At 40.9% G+C, this 26648-nt stretch overlaps 1 protein-coding gene across 1 annotated transcript in view; it reads right to left on the bottom strand.

The window, feature by feature from the left end:
- Window positions 1-24805, bottom strand: part of FBXW7 (F-box and WD repeat domain containing 7) — a 131764-nt gene extending 106959 nt beyond the window's left edge. Inside the window, exon 1 of the mRNA XM_087724311.1 lies at window positions 24241-24805. The gene's annotated coding sequence lies outside the window, so the exon portion shown is untranslated. The remainder of the gene's footprint in view (window positions 1-24240) is intronic.
- Window positions 24806-26648: the final 1843 nt, after the last annotated feature.

Here is a 26648-nt window from a genome sequence, read left to right as displayed (position 1 = left end):
TGTAAAAACTTAGCTGTTGCTTTAAACACAAGTACTGACTTGAGACGAAAATAATCCACTTAATAAGGCTGCTTCATCAATATTTGTATTTTTTCTTCAAGAAAATCAGGTTTTAATGTGCATGAGATCCAATGCCATTTTAATGGCATAGACTTGTCTGGTTAAAAGAGAAACCACTTCTAATCTATACTACATATAATTCAAGATTACTAGTTATAATAATTTGGACTACACTGAATAAAAAACATATAGCTATTCAATGAAATTTACATTTCCCTTAACAGGAATGAAAGATGAGCAATTAAAGCCGATATTCATTATTTATGTGCTTTCCCTCTCACCTCATGTCAGTCTCCTTAATGTACTATTGATTCTCAAGATGCATAAAGATGGAGCCAGTGACAGACCACACATAGGAAACCATCCAAGAAATAAAGCAAAGTGATAGCTTACATAGATATCTTCACAAATAATTTGAGAGGCATAAATTCTGAGTGACAAACATACAAATAGCACTGTTTTGAAGCAAATACTAAATATGAACCAGTTTTTTCTAAAGCAATTAAAGCATCAATATCATTAAATGAAACTTTTAAACATGACTTGTTGAACAAGAAACAATAAGATACTGTAACGCTGAACGATATTCAGTAAACTCACACATTATACTAATCCAAAATAACAATCCATTCTAGTTTAGTACAATGTATAAACCAAGCTATTAACTGCATAAATCTACTTCAATATTTAAAACAATTCTTTTAAGACAAAAATATCTTATATGTATAGTTATTATTACATCTGTTTATGCATTAATATAATTTAATATTAAGATTTCATTATCACAAATGTGAGTAATTTCATAACTTTAAAAATTATTAGATATGTATGATAACCATTTTGGATGTAAATATATTATGAATACTGAAATAATAATGTACCTGTATTACAACATAAAATGACCAACCAAACTTCATGAAATTGGCTAAAAATCATCATCATCTTAATTGTAACAAACATTTTTTTCAGAAAAAGTACAGGTAGTCTTCAACTTACAATAGTTCGTTTAATGAACATTCAAAGTTACGACGACACTGAAAAAAGTGACATGACCTTTTTCACACAACCATTGCAGCATTCCCATGGTCAATGATAAAAATTGAGGTCCTTGGCAACTGACTCATATTTATGATAGTGTCCCTGGGTCATGTGATCACACTTTGTAACCTTCTAATAAGCAAAGTCAATGGGGAATTCACTTAACAACTGTGTCACTAACTTAACAACTACAGCGATTCACTGAACAACTGTGATAAAAAAAGGCTGTAAAGTGGAGCAAAACTCACTTAACAAACATCTCACTTAGCAACAGAAACTTTGGGCTCCATTGTTTTGAAAACAAGAGCAATCAATGAAATTTCTATCCTGTGCTGCTGTCTGAATGCTGATTGGAAAGAATTTAGGTTGTTAACAAATTAACAGAAGGGATCTTGTAGGTCATTTAGTCCACCTATCCATCCCGCCCAAGCAGGTGACCCTATACCATTTCTGACAAATGGCAATCCAATCACTTCTTGAAAGCCTCCGGTGATGAAGCTCCCACAGCTTCCAGAGGCAAGCTGTTCCACTGATTGATTCATCTCACTGACAGAAAATTTCTCCTTATTTCTAGATTGAATCTCTCTCCTGGATCAGTTTCCATCAGAGGTTGTTCACTCTGCCAACAACCTTCTCAACAACCTCCCAAAAACAAAAGATTGGCCACTATGCAAGAATTGACCAGTAGAGCTAAATCGTTTCTAATAGTTTCTAATAGTTTATTGAGGAGATGCATTAATACCTTCTTCAAAGACATCAGCACTTTCCCCTCTCAGAGCAAGTCATTCACTGTAGCCCAAATTCAGCCTATTGCCCTTAACTACAGGTCAGGTAACTCCCCGCCTGTCACTCAGGATGCCAGTAATCTCTTTAGCTGCTCTTCATATTCAAAATCCTCCCTCCTTCACATCTCTCCGCGCACTTCCCCATCATCCATCCAATCTTCCATCTTAATCTCTTCTTTCTCCCATAGATTCAACAAGATTTTCTTTCTTTTTCTTTCTTCATTCTGGTACTATTCTCTAATTTAATCCTTCAGCCTAGATTCCTGCACTTTCTTCTCTCTTATTTATATAATTCCAACTTCTAATACAATCTTCTCTCTTATTTATATAATTCCAATTTCTAATACAATCTTTTAATCTGGTTACTCCCATTGTCACCTTCATAGTCCTTCAATTTAATTTGCTGACTTCATTTCTCTAACTCCAATTCGACCCTCCAGCATAGCCCTTCTTTCTGATTTTCTCCGTTGTTGACTCTTTCTCTCTTCCCACCCAAAGAACTTTCACACTGGGTGCCTGCACGCCATCTCCTAACTGGCTGCACTAAAGCTTTTCCCAATTATTTCTAAACTGCACCAAAACGTTTTTTGGTGTTGTTGGTTTTTTTTTGCTTTTTCTCTAAACAGCACAAGTTTTAATCGCAACCAATTTAACTTCCACCTCCACTTCAGTCCTTTAAGTCCATAGATTTCCAGACAGATGTAGCCACAATGGTTCTGCAAAAGGTAATTTCCATTTTTGCTTTTCTGCCACTGCTTCTGCTGCAGAGTTCATACGGCACAATTTTTGGATTCTGTTCACTGTCTCTCCAGCCTACACCCATTCTGTCTAATTCCACTATCAATTAAGTTAGCTCAGCCTCGGTTTACCTCATTTACTTCTCTCTCCTTTCTCAATAACCACTACAATCATACTACTTAACTATCATTTTGTAACATACCTCTTCTTAAAGAAAATTCCCTATCTTTAATCTCCAAAATATACCCAAGTAAACTACCTGATTTAAAAGACTTCCTTCCTTTTAGGATTAATATAGTTGCCAATGATTTTTTGGAATATCATTTTCTAAAGAAATACAGAGAAATAATATATCTGCAGAGTTTTAATTTATCAAATCCATATTTTGTCATTTTGACTTTTTCAGTCATTTGTTTTCCCTCCCAAAAAAGTTTGTACTTGAACATCCTCAGAAATGAAGACAACTGCAAATAATTCGTTGAGTTTCTGTGCAATATTCTTATATTTTATTTCTTATAGTTTCAACATGTCCTCTCTGTTTTTCCCTAGAATATATTAAAGTATTTTTAGCTGCTGCTCTTAAATGAGGTAATCCTCATTTATCATCCACTCGGTCAGTGATTGTTTAAAAAGTTGCAATGGCGCTGAGTGAGGGATGCTTGCTAAACTAAGGAGGAAGAATGTACTACATCTGAGAAGAGGTAGTCTGATGGATTGGGGTTGATTTGAAAATTACATACAGGGAACAAAGATATGGATTTATAATGAATACAAAAATTAACATCCAAAAAGTATTATAAGATATCATTAGATTGCTGTGAATGTATATCAAAATGAGAATTCAGTGGTTGATGAGAGCTGACTGTTCCATTTCATAAAATGATAATAAATCAAATGAGCATTTTGGGGTGTTGAAATTGAAGTTTCACTGGAAATTGTGCAACATTCTGTATGATGTGACCCAGGTTAAAAGATTATTCTGTTAGGTGATATAAATGGACTGAAAGAAATTTAATGAATGTACAAAAACAGTGACCAGTCTTTCAGAGACCCATGAATGAATAAGATGACTGATGATCATCAGCTTACAAAACAGCCTGTTTTCAAATATCTACTTTAAGAATAAGTCTATTCATGCACAGAAAAGCAATCAATGGAAAAACATGACTTTGTTATTTATGATAAAAAACTGAGAGAATTTGTGAAAGATACAAGAGTAATGAGATATTCTAAATATTGATAAGTGTCAAAATGGACGCAGAAGAAAAGAGAGAAAGGTAAAAGAAATGAAAGCAGAATGACTGCAGGAAGAAAACAAATAAGTCATATATTAAAATATTATTACTAGATATATTAATATCTACAGAATGAATAGGTATGAGAGAAAAGATACTGTGGATTGTGTTTGAAACAGAGTAAAAAGCATGGTGTTATGAGTACCACTCAAGTATGCTGGGAATATAAAAAAGAATGCTTGATGAAGCAATGACGTAAAAAGATTGTAGATGAGAAAAAATACACATCAGATACAGATTGCTGCAAATAAAGTAAGCATAAAAGATACAATATGTATACAGAGAAAAATATGGTTGTAAGAATGGAGTGAAACAGTGAAAACAGTTAAGACTGAAAGAAAGTGGTAGTGACAGAAGTAAAAAATTGTTTTTGAATTAGATGAAAAAGGCTAAGCAAGGAGTCTTCAGCAGAGTGAATTGCAGGCTGGTCCTTTACAGTTTCCAGGGCAGCCCGGAAAGGGCCAAATCTAAGTACTCCAGGGGGCCAAATGCGGCCTTCAGTTTGACACCCCTGCTTTAAAGGGTAACAAGGAGCATATAAATAAGTGACATGACTAATAAATTAATATGGTCAAAATAGCCAAAGGAAACAAGAAATTAGAGTGCATTTAAAGAGAAAACATGTGCATATACAAGAACTGAAGAAAACCAAAACCAAAGCTTAATGCTAAAAACAGTCCAGTAATTCTGGACAACAGTTATTACTGGACTAGCCAGTAGCTCTTCCTACTTTCATATGTGAGGTTTGTTGAGAGATTTAAAAATGCACTGTAATATAATATAATGTAATGTAATGTAGCAAGCAACACCCTCCCTAAGTCAGAAATTGACTTAGTATTGCCAAGCATTACTGCCATATTAATGGCAACTCTCTCAAGTCACAAACATAACCCTTCTGAGGCATTATTGACCATATAATCTCAATCCATAAGGAAGTGGAGCAAGATGAACAAGATGAACCATGTTCTCCCACTCACTGATAGACGGATAGTGTGTTACAGCTTCACCTTCCCAGAGAGGTCAACAAGAATGGTAATGGAGGCATGAGAACCTTTCTTCCTCCTTGTTTTCATATGCAGAGGCTACGTAATATAATAACAATTCAGTATAACTATAATCATATTTAAATTTTGGTAGGATGCTATTGCTTGAATATAGAAGCTACCTTGTAGTCAATAGCATACATTTTTCTCTGTACTGTTTTATTTTGGACAAAACACATAAAGAAATTCTAAACTACTATGGTCATAGTTGTCAATTTCATGGAACTCTAAATAAAATCATTTTCCTCAAATAAATTATAGTTTTCTTGCATACTTTCATGGGCATAATTCACATTAAATATTTCTGGGTGACCAAATGTAATTTTGTATTTCGTATCCCTCTATATTTCTAGGAATTATTCATTTCCACATTCATTTTTTCTCTTAAAATCTATCTGTATTAATAATATCTAAAATTTCATAATTAATCATGATGTTTATTTGAGAAGATAACCCATTTATAAAGTCACTAGTTCTGCCTGTCTCTTTCATTATGAAAAGCAGTTAGATCAAAAAATTAATCATATGTATAATAATTGCAGGATTGTCAGAATTTAGAATATTAAAAATAGTAGAAATTATAAAGTGCATTAAAAATATTTTTGCATTTGTAAAATTTGCTCTTGCAGAAATTATTTCTCATTAAAAAATAAAACATTTGCAAACATCTCACATTTAAATATTTGTATATTGATAACTGCATTGTCCAGTCCAAAAAAAGTAATACCTTATTTATCAAGTTATCTATAGAGATTGAGACATTATTAATACCAAGAAAATGGTATTCTCTCTCTCTCTCTCTCTCTCTCCCTCTCTCTCCCCCCCCTTCCGTCCCTCCCTTTTCCCCTACCCGTATCCCAATTTCCTAAGTCGGTCTAAATAGATATCCTGATCAGTGGTATTGAAAGTCATCAAGAGATCAAGAAGAGCTAAGATGGATGCACCACAATGCCACCATCTTCTCAACCACCATCCCTAAAATGGGAAGGTGGGAGCCTGGACAAAAATTGCCAAGAGCAACAATGAAGGTTTCTAAAGGAGAGGGGACATCAGCCCTGTTTTAAAGAAGTCAAAAACATCCTCTCCATCAAGGATGAATTCACCATCAGTCGGACCCACCCACATCTCCTTCTGGGAGGACTTTGTTCGCTTTCTCAGGACAAACAGGGTGAAATTATTCCAAGATAACTGGATATGTTTGCTCCTCTGGTATCTCAACAGGGTTAGCATCCAACTGGGAATAAAATCAGGCAATTTTATCTGCGAGATACACAGAAAATTCCTCTATATGGTCCTGAAAGTAGGCATCTGAGCTGCCCTCCCCCCAAAGGGTTAGGGAATCCTAAATAGACTCACTGGTTGATATGCTGAGGACATGACAAAAGCAGAGAAATACTGATGTTTCACTGCTCTTCCCACCATGTGATAGGTGTTAATAGCAGCTCTAGCTTGTACCCAATCAGACTCATATCCTGTTTTTCTCCAGCAGTGCTCTAGATGTCTCTTGATCTTTTTTAACCGCCACAACTCCTCACAGGGAGTACTGGGAATGATGGGAGAAAAGAGAGGTTGTACACACACAATTCTGTCCAAGGATCCAGCCACCTCCCTATTTTAGGCAGCAGCCAGGTTATTCACAGGACTGTGCAGGTCATCAGATATTAGCTCCAGCTCCCTTTGAAAGCCTTTCAGGTCCGTCAGTTGCCAGAAACAGGTAGATTCTGGATCACTTTTGAACAGAAAGAATCCTTTCATTCCTAGGATCAGAATGCTGATAATCCTAGAATTATCCTAGAATGTATGTATGTTTATGTATATGATGTGTGTGTGTGTGTGTGTGTGTGTGTGTGTGTGTGTGTGTGTGAATGAATATATCTTTCAGTTAATATACTCCTGTGCCTTAATACAGACACAAAAATACAACTAAAAAGCCAGAATGAAAAGTTAATGAACTCATAGGTAAATGTAAAGGTCACATCGCATATATGTGCTAGTCGTTCACAAATCTAGGGGGCGGTGCTCATCGTTTCAAAGCCAAAGAGCCAGCGCTGTCAGAAGATGTCTCTGTGGTCATGTGACCAGTATGACTTAATTCCGAAGGTACACGGAACTCTGTTATCTTCCCACTAAATGTGGTCCCTATTTTTCTAATTGTGTTTTTACATGCTTTCGAAGTCCTAGGTTGGCAGAAGCTGGAACAAGTAACAGGAGCTCACCCCGTTATGCGGCACAAGGGATTCAAACCACTGAACTGCTGACCTTTCAATCGACAAGCTCAGTGTCTTACCCACTGAGCCACTGTGCCCCTGAACAAGCATTAATCTTTATTAATTCTTGCCTTATTTTCTACTGTATTCCTGGGTCAATGACTTTCCATCTAAAGGAGAAGTGTCAAACCCAAGGCCTGTGACCGGATTCGGCCTGTGGGATGCTTAGATCTGGCCCACAGGGCCACCCTGGAAACAGTGAAAGACAAGTCCATAGTGCCTCTGCCAGCAAAAACAGAGCTCGGGAAGGCCGCATGCAGCCCTGCTGAGGTTTGTTTTCGCTGGCAGGTGGTTGCAGGAGACTTTCTCAGTCAAAAACAGAGCTCAGAAGCCCGTTTTTCCTGGCAGAGCTCTTGGGACGCCACAAGCTCCCAACATGAGTGACATTGAGCTGGCCATGCCCACCCCAACCATGCACACCCCAGCTGCCCGAGATCAAACACAACCCTGATGTGGCCCTCAATAAAATCGAGTTTGACACCCCTGATCAGTATCTACTGGTAATTTCTCTTTACTTCCAAGTTCCATCACTTTTTGCTTACTATCACTTGCCTTTCTGCAGCTATTGACAAATCTTTCACCCAAGCTATGCTCATCTGATTTCAGTTAAATTCAAAGAAAATATATTACCCCAAACCAAGTTGCTATTCAATGGAACCATTCCCATTTATGCAGGAATATAAAATAAGATTTAAAAAGTAGTAAAAAAATACCCTGTTTCCTGAACATGAATTTCAGATATCCTAACTGATTTTCATACAGGCTACTTCATACAAGTATTTACACAAATATTCCAATAAATGAGAAAAGCGGGAAAGAAGAAGAAATTCCTCAACCACCTTCTCACAATAGGTTCTGCGGTTCTATTTCAGAAAAGGGACAACCTAAGCAGCTAATCCTAAAATGTGTAAGGGTTTGTCTTGGGAAAACAAAAAGGAGCACTGCTATGCTTCCTCCTCTGTAACTACTGTTATGTATTTCAAAGTTCAACTGAGTGCTCAGCTGAAACCTAGCCCATAAACAATCAATAGGACACAAAATGTAGGCTGTTATTTATTCACAATCATCTCTGATAGTAACGCTAATTGACATTAAACAACTTGAAATGTGTGTATATGCACCATCTTTTAATTCTGCACTTTAATTATTTTGGTGAAGGGCTGTTTTGAAGAGCTATGAAAGCACCTAGCCATTTATGCTTGTCTTCAGAAAAAAAATAAGCAGAATTGTTAGTTCTTGAATGGAAGATTACTATGATAAAGCTTCATGAAAAAATATATCTGTACTATTTTTGAACTCCTTTCTAGCCATTTCATAGTGATAACAACATTTCAATTTAATTTCAAAGTATAATTTCTTTAAATTATAAAATTCTTCATCCGGGATACTAATGTAGTACAAAAGCTATATAACATATATTATTATATATAACATTATTTTCAGTTATATAAATGTCAATGTGCCTTGAATCCAAGAGTAACAATTCATGGATGAAATGCAAATTAAATATGAAGTTACATTTTTAAGCAGGTCCACTAAAAGACAATTAATACTATATTTTTAAGGCTATATACTGAGAACCAAACAAGAGCTTATCTGAACACACAAGCTATGAAGGCATTGCCATTTTCCTTGCATACTTCTGTTCTTCACAAAAAAACTTTTTATTGTGCTTTAGTAGAAGGTCAATGGCTATCACTTCACTTCTTGAGCACAATAGTGAATTGAAATAAGAACTCATTGCTGTTTGGACCGACAAAGCTACCAGTATGCCTAAGCCAATAAAGCGATTTGTTCATTAAAGCTACTAATAAAGCAACCTTTTGTTAGTCTATGAAACATCAGACGCATTGGAGAATGCATCAAACTGCAATATTTCTGGCTTTCCCACAAAGTCTAGAAATGTCTCTTGAAGTCTTAGTATTTTTATATAGGTTGAAAACATTATCAATTCCCTATTTTTTCCAGTTTATTCATAACTAAAAATCAAACTTTCTCCTTATAATCACTGCACATTTAAGAATGTACTGTGCTTTTAACATTAATCCCAAATATGTAAAAACAAAACTGGTTGGCAAAAATAAAAAGACTGAAACAAATTTAAGTGAGACATTAGTCCTACTGCGATGGTACTTGACAAACTTTTACATGTCTGTTTTAGTCCAAGAGGCAACAGTCAACAGGATTCATCCCCATTACTGAAACTGAAACATAGCAGTTGCCCTTTGTATTGAGTGATTTTCCCTTTCCTTGTGCATTTTTTCATCTCACAGCTAACAGTTCATTTTAAGTTCAGCATTACAAATTTCAAGTGTCCATTCTAAAAAAGATTAAAATAACATCCCAAACTATCAAACATCTCTTGTTCCTTTCATGTATTAAATATTTTAATTAGGCCGATAATCCTATGCTAATGAAATATCCAAAATACTTGTATTATTGTAATGAGCTCTACATGTGGCTACCTTTGAAGATCATTCAGAAGCTACAGCTGGTGCAGTGTGTGGCGGCATGGGCAGTTTTGAGAGCCCCAAGAATGGCACTTGTAACACCATTGCTCCACAAGCTGCATTGGTTACCAGTCTACTTCCGGGTGCAATTCAAGATGTTGGTGATCACCTTTAAAGCCCTTCATGGCATGGGTCCAGGTTACGCAAGGGACCATCTCACCCCACTGGGATTGGCCTGTCCCACTTGTGCCGGCAGAGAAGGCATGCTGCAGGTCCCGTCAGATTATTCCAGCTGGCAGGGTCCAGGATGAGGGCCTTCTCTGTTGTTGCTCCTGCTCTCTGGAACATCTCGCCCACTGATGTGAGGTTGGCCCCAACCCTATTTTTTTGTAAGAACCTGCCAGTCAGCTTGGGGACCCAGCAGTGAAATAGCACAGTGGAGGTCGCTGATTGAGTAACAACAGATCCTACTTTGCCCCCATCTCCCCCCATGTCCTAAGATATTAATGTTTGATTTTAATTTATTTATGTTTTAATTGTAGATGTGTAAATATATTTTTATGACTGTAAGCCACCCAGAGTTAGCCTATAATAAGATTGGCAGCCAATAAATTTTATAAATAATAATAAATTTCAAGAGAAATAATAACAGTCAGAAATAGAGATTTGATTGTTAATACAGAGAAAATCTGTGAGTCATGCAGTTATTTGTTGCACTTTAGTTCAAATGTTAAAAAAAAGACCTGCTTAACTGCTGTTTGTAATATTTAACACAAATATAATCTCAACACATAACATATCCATGAAACTAGGGAAAGCTAAACTTTTGTCTAAATCACTTGAAAAACCTCTTTTTCTCCATAGTGAGGGAGGAGTATCCAGGATAGGTTGACCTTATCCTCTCGTTGATTGGACTGAGTCAGATAAGCTCTTGGGATACGCTCCTGGTCCACCAGGCACCGCCCAGTTATCAACTCAGTCTTTCAACTGTACGGTTTGCCATCCTGGATCTCTAATAATTTGGAAGAAATTTCAAGAAAGAAAAGGGATTAATCCGTCTCCCTACAGCAGCAGCCGCATGCGAGCTGGACAGCTCCCTGGGCTGCAAAAAGGACTGCCAAAAGCCCCCTTGGGGGCAGCACGCTGCCCAGGCCTCTGAGTGAGACAAGTATCACTCAGCAAAGGAACTCTGCTGAGCAAGCAGGAGACAAAGGGCACAAACCTTCCAAAGGCAAGCCCTGTCGCGGAGGCTCCAGAGGCGCTGGAGTGCTCTGCCACTCCCCACAGGGTCGAGCGGCAAGCCGCAGCTTTCTCAAGCGCCGCGGGGCATGAATCGGGCCATCGGCAAGCAAAGGCTGTGCTGGATTCCCACCCAGAAGGTGAGCCTTGCCGCGGACAGAAGGGGAAGGCCCCTGGAGTCCCTGCAACAGGCGAGGCCACAGGGGAGGAACCCACATTGCAAGCAAGGATCCCTATTGACACTTCAGGTCTTTGGGGTCTTGCTCAGGGGTGGCAATCCCCCCACATATGGCTTCACTGGGTTCAGCCCTGCCCATGGGGCTACCACCTCTGGGTTTCCCTCCAGCACAGGTGGGCATGGGTTCCAGCCAGCAACCCCCCATAGGGGTCCCCAACTTTCAGGACCTAATGATGCAGGCCTTCCAGGAATGCATGACAGCGGCACTTCAGCAGCCACAAATGCAGCCTCAGGTGGCATCCTCTCCTAGGATACCAGAGGGCCTGGAATCCCAGAGGGAAGACATTTCTAGTTCCTCAGTCTCATCACAAGAGGACAGTGACCTTGATTGCGAGGAGAGGGAAGTTAGGGAGGATAAACTATCCGAAGACGAAGGCATGCACCCTCCTAAGCCGGCCTTCACCGAGTTGTTCCAGCCCTCATTGTATAAGTCACTCCTGTTCAAAGCCAAGGCAGCCCCAAGCTCAGAAACCCAGCAGCAGAAGCACCACCTCAACACCAGGGGTTCTCTGCAGAAACCATCTTTGATGAGCAGTCCATTGAGACCAACACAGTGCTAACTCCCAAGGCCTTTCTTGAGTCAGTCAAGCGCCAATGGGCAGCCCCCACAGTGGGACCCACGCCCACATCCACAGAAAAGACCTTCTTCAGTGTGGACCAGGACATGGCCAGGGTACTATCTCAGCCTTCCATCGATGCTATTGGTATTGGCACTGCATACCCCCACTAATCTGCCAGGGGAACCAGAGGAGGCCCTGAAGTTGGAGGACAGGAAGGCAGACCTCACCCGCCAAAGGGGGCATCAAGCAGTTGCATGGGCGGTGAAGGCAGCCACCACCACCTCCTTCTTCAACCAGTCTTCCTTACTCTGGCTACAGGAGCTGCAGCAACGAATCCCCATCACCGAAGTCAGAGCACACCAAGACATCAACAAACTGGTGGCAGCCATCCAATTTTCGGCGGATGCCACCTTGTCCGCAGCCAGGTTTGCCTCCAGGGCGATCGCTTCAGCCATTGCTTTTTGTAGGTTGCTGTGGCTGAGACAGTGGCAGGCGGATGTATGCCACAAGTGGCGCCTAGCATCTGCTCCTTTCACAGGAGATGCCCTTTTTGGGGCAGCTCTGGACCCCTACCTGGGCGAGAATAAGGACAAGCAGAAGGTGCTTCCCACTGCTCCAAAGAAGGGACAGTTCAGGGCGATGCCTTACCCCAGACGGTCCTACTCCCGGGGACAAGACTTCGGGTCCTCCTTCCAGGGTCAGGATTCTTTCAGCGGGTCAGATGCGGGGTACTCAGGTGCCAAGCAGTACCAGGGGGATTTCTCAGCCAGGCAGAGATACCCAGATAGACAGCAGAGAGGCGGGCAGCAGAAGCGGCCCTTTTGAGGGGGCAGAGGAGGGGGCAGGAGCGCTCCTTCTGCAAAAACTAATTCTAGACCCAATTCACCTCCCATTGGGGGGTGCTTGGCGTACTTCGCTGATCACTGGACCACTCCTCCTCTGATAAGTGGGTACAGAACACTATTAGGCATGGCCTGTCACTGGAGTTCTTTTCCACCCCCCAGGGTTTTTCCGGATCTGCCTGGTCTCAAATAACCCGGCACGGAGGTTACTGATGCAGGAGGCCATACAGCACCTGCTGGACATCCGAGCCATCCATCCAGTGCCTCTAGACCAGCAGGGTCAGAGGTATTACACTATCCTCTTTGTAATCCCCAAGGCATCAGGGGGCTGGAGAGCAATTCTCGACCTGAAACATCTTTCAGCCGTTATAGCAGGTTCAAAATGCACTCACTCCACTCCATCTTGGAGGGGATTAGGCAGGGGGGCTTCCTCACTTCCATAGAACTCACAGAGGCCTACCTACACATTCCAATCATTCGGGAGCACTGGAGGTATATCAGGTTCTGCTACCTAGGGCATCACTTCCAATACCGGGCCTTGCCCTTCAGGCTGTCTTCTGCCCCCCAAGTTTTCACCAAAGTAATAGCTGCCTTGGCAGCGCATCTGAGACAGGTCCCGGTCAGGATTCAATGTTATTTAGATGACCTGCTGATACAGTCATCCTCCTTTGAAGGGACTCTAAGGGATCTAGACACCACTATGACAATCCTGAGGAACCATGGGTTCTCAGTAAACCTGGCCAAAAGCCATCTCCACCTATCCACTAGTCTAATCCACCTACTGATAGATTCAGAGGAAGGCAGGGTTTTTCTGTCATCAGAAAGACAGCTCTCCCTAAGACGGCTAGCTACCCAGGTAGTCACGGGAGGTAGGGTGTCCTTAGCCACTTTGTCCAAACTGCTAGGTACCATGGTCTCCACCGTTGGCATTGTCCCTAGCCTCCATACCAGAGGCCTACAATGGTTCCTTTTGCCTTTCCAGTGAAGGCGCAGGAGCTGTTCCCAGACCAAGGTCCATCTCCCAGCAGAGGTCTCCTGCTCACTGACCTGGTGGACGTCCCCAGCGATAACCAAGGCGAAGTCTTCAGAACGGCAGACCGGGTGACGGTAAACACGGATGCCAGCCTGTTGGGGTGAGGCGCCCATCTGCAAGATCAGATGGTGCAGGGACAATGGAGCCAGACGGAACTGACTCACAACATCAACTGGTTGGAACTCAGGGCGGTCCGTCTGGACCTGGTACAATTCCACTGCTCTGTCAAGGACAGGCACATTCTAGTCCTCACAGACAAGGGCTGCCGCACGCTCTTGCCACCGGTTTTCCTCGCCTCCTGCCTCCTTCCGGGGCCGCTGTAGCTGGCTCTGCTCGTGGCCCCCTCCGATGAGTCGGGCCATGTGGAAGAGGCGCGGGCACTCCGCGGTGCTTGGAAAAGCCGTGGTTCGCCACTCAACCTTTGTGGGGAGCGATGGAGCACTCCAGCGCCGGTAGAGCCTCCACAGCAAGGCTTACCTTGTGCCTCTGGCTTGGCAGCAGGAGTCCAGCGCCTCTTTAGGCTGGCTCTGCTCGTGGCCCCAACCAGTTGGGTCATGTGGAAGTGGCGCTGGCACTCCACAGCGCTTGAAACAGCCGCGGTTTGCCGCTCGACCCTTGTGGGGAGCAGTGGAGCGCTCCGGCGCCACTGGAGCCTCCGCAGCAGGGCTTGCCTTGGTAAGGCTTGTGCCTTTTGTCTCTGGCTTGCCCAGCAGGATTCCTCACTGAGTGATCTTGTCTCACTCAGTGGCCTGGGAAGCATGCCACCCCTGAGGGCTTACAGCAGTCCTTTTCACAGCCCGGGGAGCTGTCCAGCTTGCATGCGGCTGCTTGCAGCAGGGAGGCAATTCCTTTTGCTGTTTTTCATCCTTTCGAATATTTTTTCCCCAAATTTAACGGAGATCCAGGATGGCAAACTGTCCAGTTGAGGGACCGAGTCGATAACTGGGCAGTATCTGGTGGACAGGGGCGTGTCCCAAAAAGCCTATCTGACTCGGTCCAATCAACGAGAGGACAAGGTCAACCCATCCTGGATACTCCTACCCTCACTATGGAGAAAGATTGGCTCAATTGCCAAACAAGGAAAATGTTTTGGAATCATAGACACAGAATAATGTAAATCCAAAATATGGAGGAAGCAGGGGTGAAATTAGCAGGTTCTGACAGGTTCCGGATAATCAGAAGCGGAAATTTTGAGTAGTTCAGAGAACCAGCAAATACCATCTCTGGCTGGCCCCAGAGTGGGGTGGAAATGGGGATTTTGCAATATCCTTCCAAGCCATGCCAACAGAACCAGTAGTAAAAAAATTGAATTTCATCATTGGGAGGAACCCATTTATTAAATATTGATGTACTGCTTTTTGGGAATAGTGGTAAACAATCCTTAAATATTCAGCAATGATTTACTATTACAAGTATCCTATGTCAGCATAAACCTTATGTGCTTTCATACCTTTCTCTTAAACAAATACTGTATTAGATACTTCTCAGAAGTGTTCTAATTTAAGTCAAACCTAACAAACTATGTATACATGATATGACTGGATCTTCTAGTTATAGTGTGAGAGAAGAAATAGGTGAAGAGAGTTCATGAGCCAGAGGATCCTTTATATGCTTCTTCTATATATAAAATCGCCCTTTGGAAGATCTTCTCCCCAGAATTAGGTCGGTTCCAATCCTCCTGACCTTCCGCAAGAGCTTAAAGACCTAGCTCTGCCAATTGGCTTGGGGCACAAAAGGAGGGGCTTCAGAGATTAATAAAACAGATTAATATATAGATTAATATATAGATCCCACCTTTCCCCCTGCTCGTCCTAGTTTCTCCCTGTATTTTATCTAGGGCTGTGTATTGTGTTTTGAATATTATAGTATTTTATTATACAGATTTATCATTTTAATATTGTAAGCCACCCAGAGGTACCCTATGGTAAGATGGACAGCCAATCAATTAATCAATCAATCAGAGGCCAGCAACACAGAAATTATAAATTGTATAGAAGGCAACCATTAAACTCCAAATAAGAAACATTAAAAATTAGAGGAGGAAAAGAACATTGCCCAATAAAATAAAATTTGAGAAGCCAATCACGAGGATCTGTTAACATTCATGGGTGAGCTATACAACAAGGAAAGCAGTCTTCAATTTTGGTTTTGGTTTTGGGGGCATTTGTTTTGACTTTACTACTTATAAAATTAAGATTTAGAATGCTTAGAATAATCAGCAGCAGTTATTCAGGGAAAGAGGTATAATCTGTACCATACACTTTTAGAACAAGTGAAACTACTGAGGGGGTGAAATCAAAATCCAAGTGTCAGTTGAAAATAAAAAGCCTCAGTTACCTTATTTCAAAATGTGAATTGGGCTAAACTCTTTGTCATTCAGCTCTTAAGCTTCTTTTTTCAAAGTTTTGATTCTCACAATCAAAACAGATTAGACTGAAAAGGATGTTCATTAGTTCAACTCATTGCTCAGAAATTTTTTTTATTATTTTAGGAAGTCACAAAGTTTAAGAATAATCTAAACTATTTCTTCTTTTGCACAGCTATTTCTTCCTTTGCCTCATTTTCAGTTTTCTCTTTCTCTGTTTCCTTTCAGTAATATAAGCCTCTCCTCCTATCTACAATATTTTATATTTTTTGAAGTTTCTAATGGAACCAAAGAGAGGTATGTGTGTATAGTAAGTATAATTTTTATTGTCATTGTACTTAAATAAAACAACATTGGTATAGAGATAGTCCTCAACTTATGATAAAAATCCAAGTACTTGGATCATGATCATGTGACTGTAAGGATGTAATTCACTTTTTTCAGCACTGTAATAACTTTGGATGGTCGCTAAATGATTGTAACTTGAGGATTATCTTTATCATGCCTCTGTTTATGTGTGCAAGTGGATAATGGAACATGCAGCTATAGAATTCTTTTTCAGGCCATAAGTTAATTGGACTGTTTTTGAAAAGCAATTTCTAAAATAAAGTTGTTATAAAGAACATCAAGATTGGGGGGGGGGGTCAAATGGATCTCAGGAAATTATATTTTGTTAACTTGGCTGCTTATATAGAACATATGGAATATAAAGGCAGGTGGAATCAGGATCTCAGTTTAACATACATTCAATGACATTCTAGATCCCTTGCTTTATAGTATTTTACTATAAATATTTACTATTTATATCTTTATTATTTTACCTTACTTGTCTTTTGCCTCTTTGTACTCTTTTTCTAAAATGTCTAAAGCAAATTAGGAAAGAACAAATCACTTGTACTTACAGTGAACATGGTATCTCACAAATGATGAGCAAGCTATTAAATTTAAATAAAAGGATTCTGAATTGCTACAGACAGTATTTCAGTAGGAAAGGCATTTATGGTACTATAAAGACAGTTTATGTTTCATGCAATTTCCATCAGCAATGCCCTGGTCTTGTGAATCCTCAATATTTATGCACTTATGTATAACTAACAGATTAACTAACTTAGATTAATTATTTAAATGTTTCCCAACCATTTTTATTTGCAGTTAAGTGATTACAGGAGAAATTTAGCTTAAAATTTTTATATAAGTTATTTTAGAAAACATTTCTTTAATTAAAATGATGTCAGCTTTGAAGAAGTCACAATCTCAATATAAATACACAATTTTTTTGCTTTATTGCTATTTGAGACCATATTTAAAAAAGCAATATAAAAATAAAATTTAAAGATATGTATCTTATTTAAAGATATGTATCTCCTAAATAGGAGGGATACGGGGGACCCCTTGCAGGGTAGGGCTGAAGAGTACGTCCAGTTCTTGGCGGACAAAGTTGCTCGGTTTCGGTCGGAGTTGGACTCCGATCCTGCAGATCCAGCCGAGGCACAAGGGGATAATCTGGCAGACCATCGCTGGGTTGAGTTTCAGGATGTTGCCCCTGGGGACGTGGACAAGGCCATGAGAGCTGTGAGTGCCTCCACATGTGTACTGGACCCGTGCCCCTCCTGGCTGGTTGTCAACAGCAGGGAGGTGACACGGGGCTGGATCCAGGCGGTTGTTACCGCCTCCCTTCGGGAGGGGGTCTTTTCCCCCGCTCTTAAAGCGGCGGTGGTGAGACCCCTCCTGAAGAAACCATCTTTGGATCCAGCCGTTCTCAACAATTACCGTCCAGTCTCCAACCTCCCCTTTGTGGGGAAGGTTATTGAGAAGATGGTGGCCTTTCAGTTCCAGCGGGCCTTGGAGGAAACCAGCTATCTTGACCCATTCCAGTCCGGCTTCAGACCTGGTTACAGCACAGAAACCGCTTTGGTCGCATTGACCGATGACCTCTGGAGAGCCAGAGATCGAGGCCATGCCTCCATCCTGGTTCTCCTTGACCTCTCAGCGGCTTTCGATACCATCAACCATGGTATCCTTCTGCGACGACTGCGAGAGGTGGGGGTGGGAGGCACTGTTTTACAGTGGTTCTCCTCTTACCTCTCGGACAGGTCGCAGTCGGTGTTAGTTGGGGGGCAGAGATCGAACCCTAGGCCCCTAACATATGGGGTGCCGCAGGGTTCGGTCCTGTCTCCCCTACTTTTCAACATCTACATGAAACCGCTGGGCGAGATCATTCGGCGGCACGGGATAAAATACCACCAGTATGCGGACGATACCCAGCTGTATCTGTCCGCCCCGTGCCAACTCAATGAAGCGGTGGACGTGATGAACCAGGGACTTGAAGCTGTTAGGGACTGGATGAGGGCTAACAAACTCGTGCTCAACCCGGATAAGACCGAGTGGCTGTTGTGTTTCCCTCCCGCCAATTTGGCAAATATTCCATCTCTCAGGCTGGGGGGGTCAAACATTATACCCCTCAGACAGGGTCCGCAACTTGGGAGTCCTCCTGGATCCACAGCTGACTTTTGAACACCATTTGTCAGCTGTGACCAGGGGGGCATTTGCCCAGGTTCGCCTGGTGCACCAGTTGCGCCCCTACCTGAACCGGGAGGCTCTCACAACAGTCACTCGTGCCCTTGTGACCTCTAGGCTGGAGTACTGCAATGTGCTCTACATGGGGCTGCCCTTGAAGAGTATTCGGCGACTTCAGCTAGTCCAGAATGCAGCCGCGCGAGCGATTGTGGGTGCACCTCGCTTCACCCACGTAACACCTATCCTCCGCGAGCTGCGCTGGCTACCTGTCGATCTCCGGATACGCTTCAAGGTGCTACTTGCCACCTATAAAGCCCTTCATGGTAGTGGATCTGGGTACTTGAGAGACCGCCTACTGCCGATCACCTCCACACGACCCATTAGATCTCATCGTCTAGGCCTCCTCCGAGTTCCATCCGCTGGCCAATGCCGACTGGCCACCACACGGAGGAGAGCCTTTTCGGTGGTAGCCCCGACCCAATGGAACGATCTCCCCGTGGAGCTTCGTACCCTCACCACCCTCCAGACCTTCCGCACAGCCCTTAGAATCTGGCTATCCCGTCAGGCCTGGGGCTAAGATTGTAACCCGCCCGAATGGTTATGAATGTTGCGTTTTAATCATGTACTGTCTTATATGTAAAAGTCTGTTTTCCCCCCTCCTTTGGATTGTGAGCCGCCCTGAGTCCCCCCAGGGAAAAGGGCGGCATACAAATAAACACAAATAAATAAATAAATAAAATGAATATTTATATAGCAATATATAGCAGTAGACTTATATACCGCTTCATAGGCCTTTCAGGCCTCTCTAAGCGGTTTACAGAGAGTCAGCATATTGCCCCCAACAATCTGGGTCCTCATTTTACCCACCTCGGAAGGATGGAAGGCTGAGTCAACCCTGAGCCGGTGAGATTTGAACCGCTGACCTGCTGATCTAGCAGTAGCCTGCAGTGCTGCATTTAACCACTGCGCCACCTTGGCTCATATTTAACTGTTTAAAGCCTACATTACTACAAATTAAATTTCAACATACCATTTTTCTTATCCATCCACATCATTTATCTCTTTTGAATCTACCATACATTATTCTATAGATATCTACTATACTTAAAGCTGCAGTTTTAAGCAAAAATAAACCCCAACTTAATTTCACTTTGAATAGTTGATGTTTCTGGTTGTTGTTTTTTTACATTTGCACCTTTTCATATAATCAACTTTTTTTCTAGGCCTATCCAAACTCAATGTCTATGCTGTTCTTGGAAACTTCCAGCTTTTTTCTGAAAGCCGTCTTGACTATCTTTTTCCTTCCAGCAAATAAAAAATTAAATTAGGAAAGTCAAGTATGTTTTAAAACTTTGGTAAAAATACATCTACAATATATCTTGAGACAAATGCAAGTAAAACAATGCCCTTGCCTAATGGGATCTAAAAGGGCCTTCTCTGCTGTGACCTTCGCCACTTGGAACATCTTACCCACAGAAGTAAGGCAAGCACTTACTCCTCTGGTTTTCCAGAAGTGTGTTAACGACTTGGCTCTGCTAATTAGTATGGCAATATAAAAGTGTGATGCAACCCTGGTAAATAATAGTAAGGATATTCAATGCCCAGTCAAATGGACAAATTAAGTTAAAAGACATGGCTTGTAACACATATATACTACAATTTAACTCTCCATCATACACTGCCCTTCAAACAGGTTTTGTGACTTAATATGTCACAGGTTGTAATTTTTGGTTACAAAGTCAAAACAAGCAGTAAATTTTGTTACTGAGGTACAAATAGTGCACATAAAAACAATGTATGTTCATTATTCTAATATATTGTATAAAAACAATCACTGACCAATATCTCCCTGTGTAATATTGTATCCAAATCTATAAATTTAATACTTAATTGATGAATACTAAAGAAAAACTTACAACATACTTTTAGCTGTCTGAGTTGAAACTGATGAGGAGTTGTTCAAAGCAAAAAGTTCATGAGGTAAATAGCACCTAGTGACTGGACCATCTTAGAACAACTTTTAGGAAGACAGTGATTTCGTATTAAAAATGTAGATACACAAAATAGTCTTTTAATTCTTTATTATGGAGTACACTACTCTAAATTTCAATGTAAAGACCCTCAAATTGCTTATCACCAAAGCTACCATAGGATCTTATGTCTCTCTATAACTAAGAGGATATTTATCAAATTTAAAAACAACATAAAAAGATTCTGCCCATAGTAAACTAACATGAAAACAATTTCAGAACTTGAATCCACTGATAATCTATCTAGAACCTTTCCATCTACAAAAAATACGATGCACTGCTTATATATATATATATTTATCTAAGGACACTTTTCAAAACTTATATAGCCAGCATTCTTTATATCTTCAACACAATGTTAAAAAGCAAAACAATTTTGTATGTTGTAATCAAAACAGCCTGCCAAATTTGTGAAATACTAACTGAAAGCTAGAACTCTGTCCTATTGTGCATGTTCATTACAATACAGCTTTTAATTATAGACATATGCAATTTTTGCTATACAACCCCAACATCAATTAACATTTATAACAAGCTAGCAATCATACTTGGTTTACTTGGACTTTCATATACTTCAAGTGAAGCTGAAATCCATTCAGGAAAAATCACAGAAAATGCAATCATGTTAAAGCAGAATTACTCCCTAAGGATTCAAAAAGTACACAAAAAGTACAATTTAGAAAGAAATTATATAATTTTTTAAAAAAATGTAAGCTTCATTACTGTATGCTCTGATCTACCAGTCTTAAAATAACTTTGAAGACATTTAATGAGAAATCAAGTCCAATAGTAAAAGATACACTGTGAATAATTTTATTGCATGAAATTGACATAATTTTTAGGTATCTAAGTATGAGAAAATACATACTAGTGTTCTACTTATTCATCTCTTTTTCTGAACTCACTAGATTTAGTGGTGGAAAAAAATTCAGTTCCTCATCAATAAAAGAAGTAGCAGAAATTATTTCACTTACCAAATTTCTCACTTATTTACACAAGATATTTGCTTTGTTTAAAGGAGGATGAATCCACATAATTATATAAACATCTCAGAAGCAGCTTTCCATTTCAAATAACTTATTTTTTACATTGTGCACGTAAATGCACATTTTCTCCCATTCTTATACAAGTATTCAAATTGTCTGCTCAATAACTACTTAGTCAACTATCAATATGTTTTACATATATTTATTATTTTGAATTCATCAGTGAATGGGAAAGGGAGTTTCCTTCCTTCTATGTTACTCATAGATAACATCATAGATAACATCTCTCATTTTTGAAAGAGCAGATTTTAGGGGAGAACAAGATAACAGAGAAGTGAAAAGGATAACTGCCACAAGAGTAAGAATTAATCTTGCCCTTATCTTCAGATAAAATCATAAAACTTAATATAAGAAATTAATATTGTTATCTTGAGCTAGGGTAGGTAAAACAGGGATATGCCAAGCAATATCCATAATTGCTGAGAAATAGTCAAATCAAAAGGCAAGCTGCAGGTCTGTTGATAAAGTAACCTCTGAAAACAAGGACAAATTCAGATCGAGTAAAAAATAAAACTAATAAGAACTAATTAGAAGGATCTGGGAAAAGCATCTATTTCATATTGCTTCCAGGAGGCAATATGCAAGTATTTCACTATCAGTCTTTAGCATTAAGACTGCAATAAAAGTAATTTATGTACTTTATAAAAACTGTAGTACACTCATTTCCATTATTTTCTGATGCAAGACTGGCAATTACCCAAACATTCAAAAAATGTTTGTTCAGAAGCATGTTTTTTTAAATCCAGTAAAATGTATTATCTAAGGTACTCTTTTAGGATTGCATGTATAATAAAGAGATGACAGAAGAGGCCATAACCTGTTTTTCCCTCCAGAGTAAACCAATTCATTCTTACATATATTCCTTCTGTAGTAAGCCTATAATTTAAGGTTTAACCTTTCTAAATAGATTATAAAAATATAAAAAATTAACTTTTGTGAAGACTGTGTAGAATTTTAAAAAATCATTTTTACTCAAGCCCTTTCCATTTTCTAGCAATAATGTATCTCATTAAAGTTTAAAAACTATTTTTATAAACAAATTATATTTGAACTACCATTGTAATAACTGAAGAAGACACTACCGGATAAGTAGTGAAACATTTCAAATTAAAAAAGAAAAGAAGTACAGTTGCCATGACTCAACTTCCACCCAATGTGGTTTTATTTTGACTCAATATACTGTACAAACCCCTTATGTTTACATATGCATTGCAAACTCATATAATTGTGATTTAATAAATCATGGATAATCAAACTAGGCCTTATTTAATTATGTGAATGAAACTATGTTTGCTTTGATGTAAATGCCTAAGTTCATTTAAAATCAGTGCACAGAAAATAGTATAATTGTAAAATGCTATGCAGAAAAAATAATCTATTCAGAGACATTTCCCACTGAATTTAGTAGCAATCAGTGAGAAGTAAATATATAGTCACAGTTGTTTTTGTCTGCCCTTCCATTACCTGAGTCTTCACATACTATACATGTAATCAAAAGTATACACCAAACACTTTACAGGTAAGGTATCTGTTTTCAGAAGATCATTGTGTTAGTTGAAACAAAAGCAAAGTCCTCTGTCATCATTAAGACCAGCAAATGTATTATGGGATAATTTTTGATAACTAAGGCTCATTTCATAACATATGGAGTTTAATGTTAGCAAAATAAACATTGGTAGTATATTATACATACAATTTAAATACACTAAATCATACACACAAATATGGTTTTCTTTCAGAATATTCTATGCATCTGGTAAACAAGGCTACCGTAAATAGAGGGCTAATTCTGCAAATGTACCAGTAGGCATTATACACATTTTCATTGTTTGAGACAATATATGGGATTTTGAAGCAACATACTTTAAAATATAATTTAAAATACAGGAATGCAAGACACAAGAAAGAGTGTTTGATTCCTCAGACACAAGGAATCTCCAACTTTTAAGCAACATAAAGATTAGGATACTATAACTGCTGAAAACTTTATTTCATAACACACTATTGTTTTAATATTAAGTGATGTTGCCCATTGTGTAGATAGAATATATTTAAATGCACTTCAGTTTTATTGCAACCATGGAACCCATTCTGGATAAATAAAGGTAAAACGCTAAACCAGAATACTTCTCATCACCCACTAACCAGCCTCTTTGCCTCCATGGTGGAAGAGATCAGTGTACTTAAAACTACTTTGTTTCTACGGAAAGAAAGAAAACAGTCGGAGTCTCTTAACTGGCCTTCTCAAACCCTTCTCTTCCCTCATTAGTTGTTTAACAAAGGCATTTAAAAGTTCCCTCAAGATGCACCAATGCGTTTTCCCCCCCTTTTCTTTTCTTTTTTGGCTGACCCTGAGGGAGAACTCTCCACCGTAGTTAACAGGGTGGGTCACTGAGCGCAGCAGACCATGCAGACAGTCCTGCAACGTGAGGCGCATATGAAACAAGGGACAGCGGCTGCCCTTTATATTCCACCAGGAACCATTCAGGACGAAGCCCAGCCATTCTCCCCGGCATCCTTTCCCATTCCCTCTCATGCGATACCGGGTGGAGGGAAGGGAGGGGGGGAGGCACCACGTGCATCACCCAAAATTACCGGGCCTGGAGACCCCCCAGGATGCTAAGATAAGCCCACCACCACCACCACGACCTCCCCCCTTCCCCCCCCCCCAATTTCATTCTCCCTTCCACTCGCCTTGCACACTTCGGAAGCTAAAGCAGCAGCAGCAGCAGCGTCCAACCGGCTTTCCAGGGATAACGAAGCGGAGCTGGGACCAAGCGGAGAGATTGGCCGGGATCACCCTTCTTCACCCCACAGGGGGAGGAGGAGGAGGAGGAGGAAGCAACGGCCAACAGGATTGGGTAGCAAGTTCGAGGGGAGCGGGACCCCTCCACTCGGGGGGCTTCTGAGGCGGGCACCGCTTGACGTTCCAGGACTGGTCACCGAAGCTCTCGTCGCCTCAAGGCTTCTGGGAAACTCAGTAGAGGCGGCGGCGGCGGCAGCAGCGATGGGTCGAGAGTCGCTTCCCGCGGAGCAGCCGCTGCCGCCTCCACCACAGCGTTACCCGCCGCTTCCCCCGGGACCGGCCCGGCCACCCCTGGCCTTGAAGGGGGAGGCGGCCAGAGGGTCGGGCCGCGGCCCCAGACCGGCTCTCGCTTTCATACACTCCCGAGTTACCGCCGCCGGGGGTGCTAGGGCCCCAACCAGGCAGACGGAGCGTGGAAGCGGCGCCGGACGGCCAGGGTCAGCGCCGCTCCCGCCCCGCACCCAGGCATGTGGGTAACTAATTCTCCGCGCGGGCTCCGGTCACTCCGCGGGAAGGACCCTGAGGGACGCGGAGAGCCCGCTTCGGTCTCGGGAGGGAAGAGAGAGGGACGCGGAGCCACGAGACGGTCCGCCCGGTGGTCCAGAGCCGCTTATTTGCCGTCCCTCGCATATACAGCCAGCGGTGGGAGGGAGGAGGCAAAGAAGGGACGGCCCGTCTACGGCGGCGCAGGCAGATGACATAGATCGTAGCCTGGCAACAGGAACCTTCTACCCGCCTCCCACGGGCGCGGATGAATGACGTAAAGAAGTTGAAAGGCTAAATGTCTTCGTGGAGGGGTTGTGTAATCCCGGGCTCGGGGATAGATCATTGAAGCATTAAAAAAAAAAGTCTGTCCCTTTATTCGGTTGTGCGCAATCGCAGTTGGCGAATTAAATAAAGAGGCTGGAGTTCGGTAAAGAGTTACTTCGTTAATAAGACAGCAGTTGTAGCTAATCAACCTGGAAGATGGGAGCAGTAGTTGGGGTTGGGACAGAACCGGATTTGCCAAACACAAACCTGCTATTCTGTTGAGATCTTAATACCAAGCAGTCGGTTCTGCTCTGATATAATGGCTATGCAGTGGCTATGCTCCTTGAGAGCACCTACTATGGTTAATTCTCCGTTTCTTCAAGCAGGGCTTTTTGGATTCACACAAGTCCTACCTGTCAATGAATACTTCGGTTTCAACCGCAACACAAGCACACAATAGATACAAACTCAAGGTAAACCGCTCCAAATTTGATTGCAGAAAATACGACTTCAGTAACAGAGTGGTCAATGCCTGGAATGTGGTTTCTTGACTGTTGACTGTGGTTTCTTACCCAAACCCCCAAAACTTTAACCTTAGACTGTCTGCTGTGGACCTCACCTCATTCCTAAGAGGTCTTTAAGGGGCGTGTATAAGCGCACCAGCGTGCCTACTGTCCCTGTCTTACTGTCCCCACTTATTTGTATCCATTTACTGTATTCATGATCATGTTTCTACTTATATCTGATATCTAATTAATGCTTGACAAAATAAAATAAATAAATTAAGCTCACTGCTGGATTCACTGTACTGTAAGTGAAGGCACCTGGGTTCAATTGCTTTCTCAGCCATGGAACTAATTTGTTATGTATATGCAATATGGTGTACTTTGTGTTCTGTGTTATGTTGCATGAATCCAAAACAAAGCTCACCATATTGCATATACCATATTGGCACACTATGATTAAACCAATAATGGTTCACAAATCGTTCTGTAGTATGTTGTAACTTTCATCGCAAACCAATCTGTTAAAAGTTTGATTTTGAGAAAGAACAAAGAATGAGAAGTTAACAACATAATGCTAACAATAGAGTTCCCCACTTCACATATTGTTTTAGCTAAGTTCTTTGTGGCTATTAAATGCTAATGGGCTTCTAGATTTTCTTAATTAAGTAAATGCTGGGTGATTGACTCTTATCATAATCCACAAACTATAGCTTACATTTGCTTGAGAAGAACCATATTTGGGCTTTTTATGTGAATCTTGCCTATGATCTGTTTAAAATATTGCCTTACTTGCTCTTAAGCAAGCTATATTTATGAGCCGTGTGGTGGCACAGTGGTTAGACTGCAGTATTGCAGACTACTTCTGCTGCTTGCCTGCAATTTGGCAGTTCAAATTTCACCAAGCTCAAGGTTTACTCAGCCTTCCAGCCTTCCGAGGTGGGTAAAATGAGGAACCAAATTGTTGGGAGCAATATGCTGACTCTGTAAACTGCTTAGCGAGGGCTGTAAAGCACTGTAAAGCAATATATAAGTGCTATTGC

Source organism: Thamnophis sirtalis, unplaced genomic scaffold, assembly GCF_051295495.1.
Source record: "Thamnophis sirtalis isolate CommonGarterSnake01/CBP01778 unplaced genomic scaffold, rThaSir2_p1.2 scaffold_10, whole genome shotgun sequence".
Lineage (NCBI taxonomy): Eukaryota > Metazoa > Chordata > Lepidosauria > Squamata > Natricidae > Thamnophis > Thamnophis sirtalis.
This window is presented reverse-complemented; position numbering and strand designations above follow the sequence as displayed.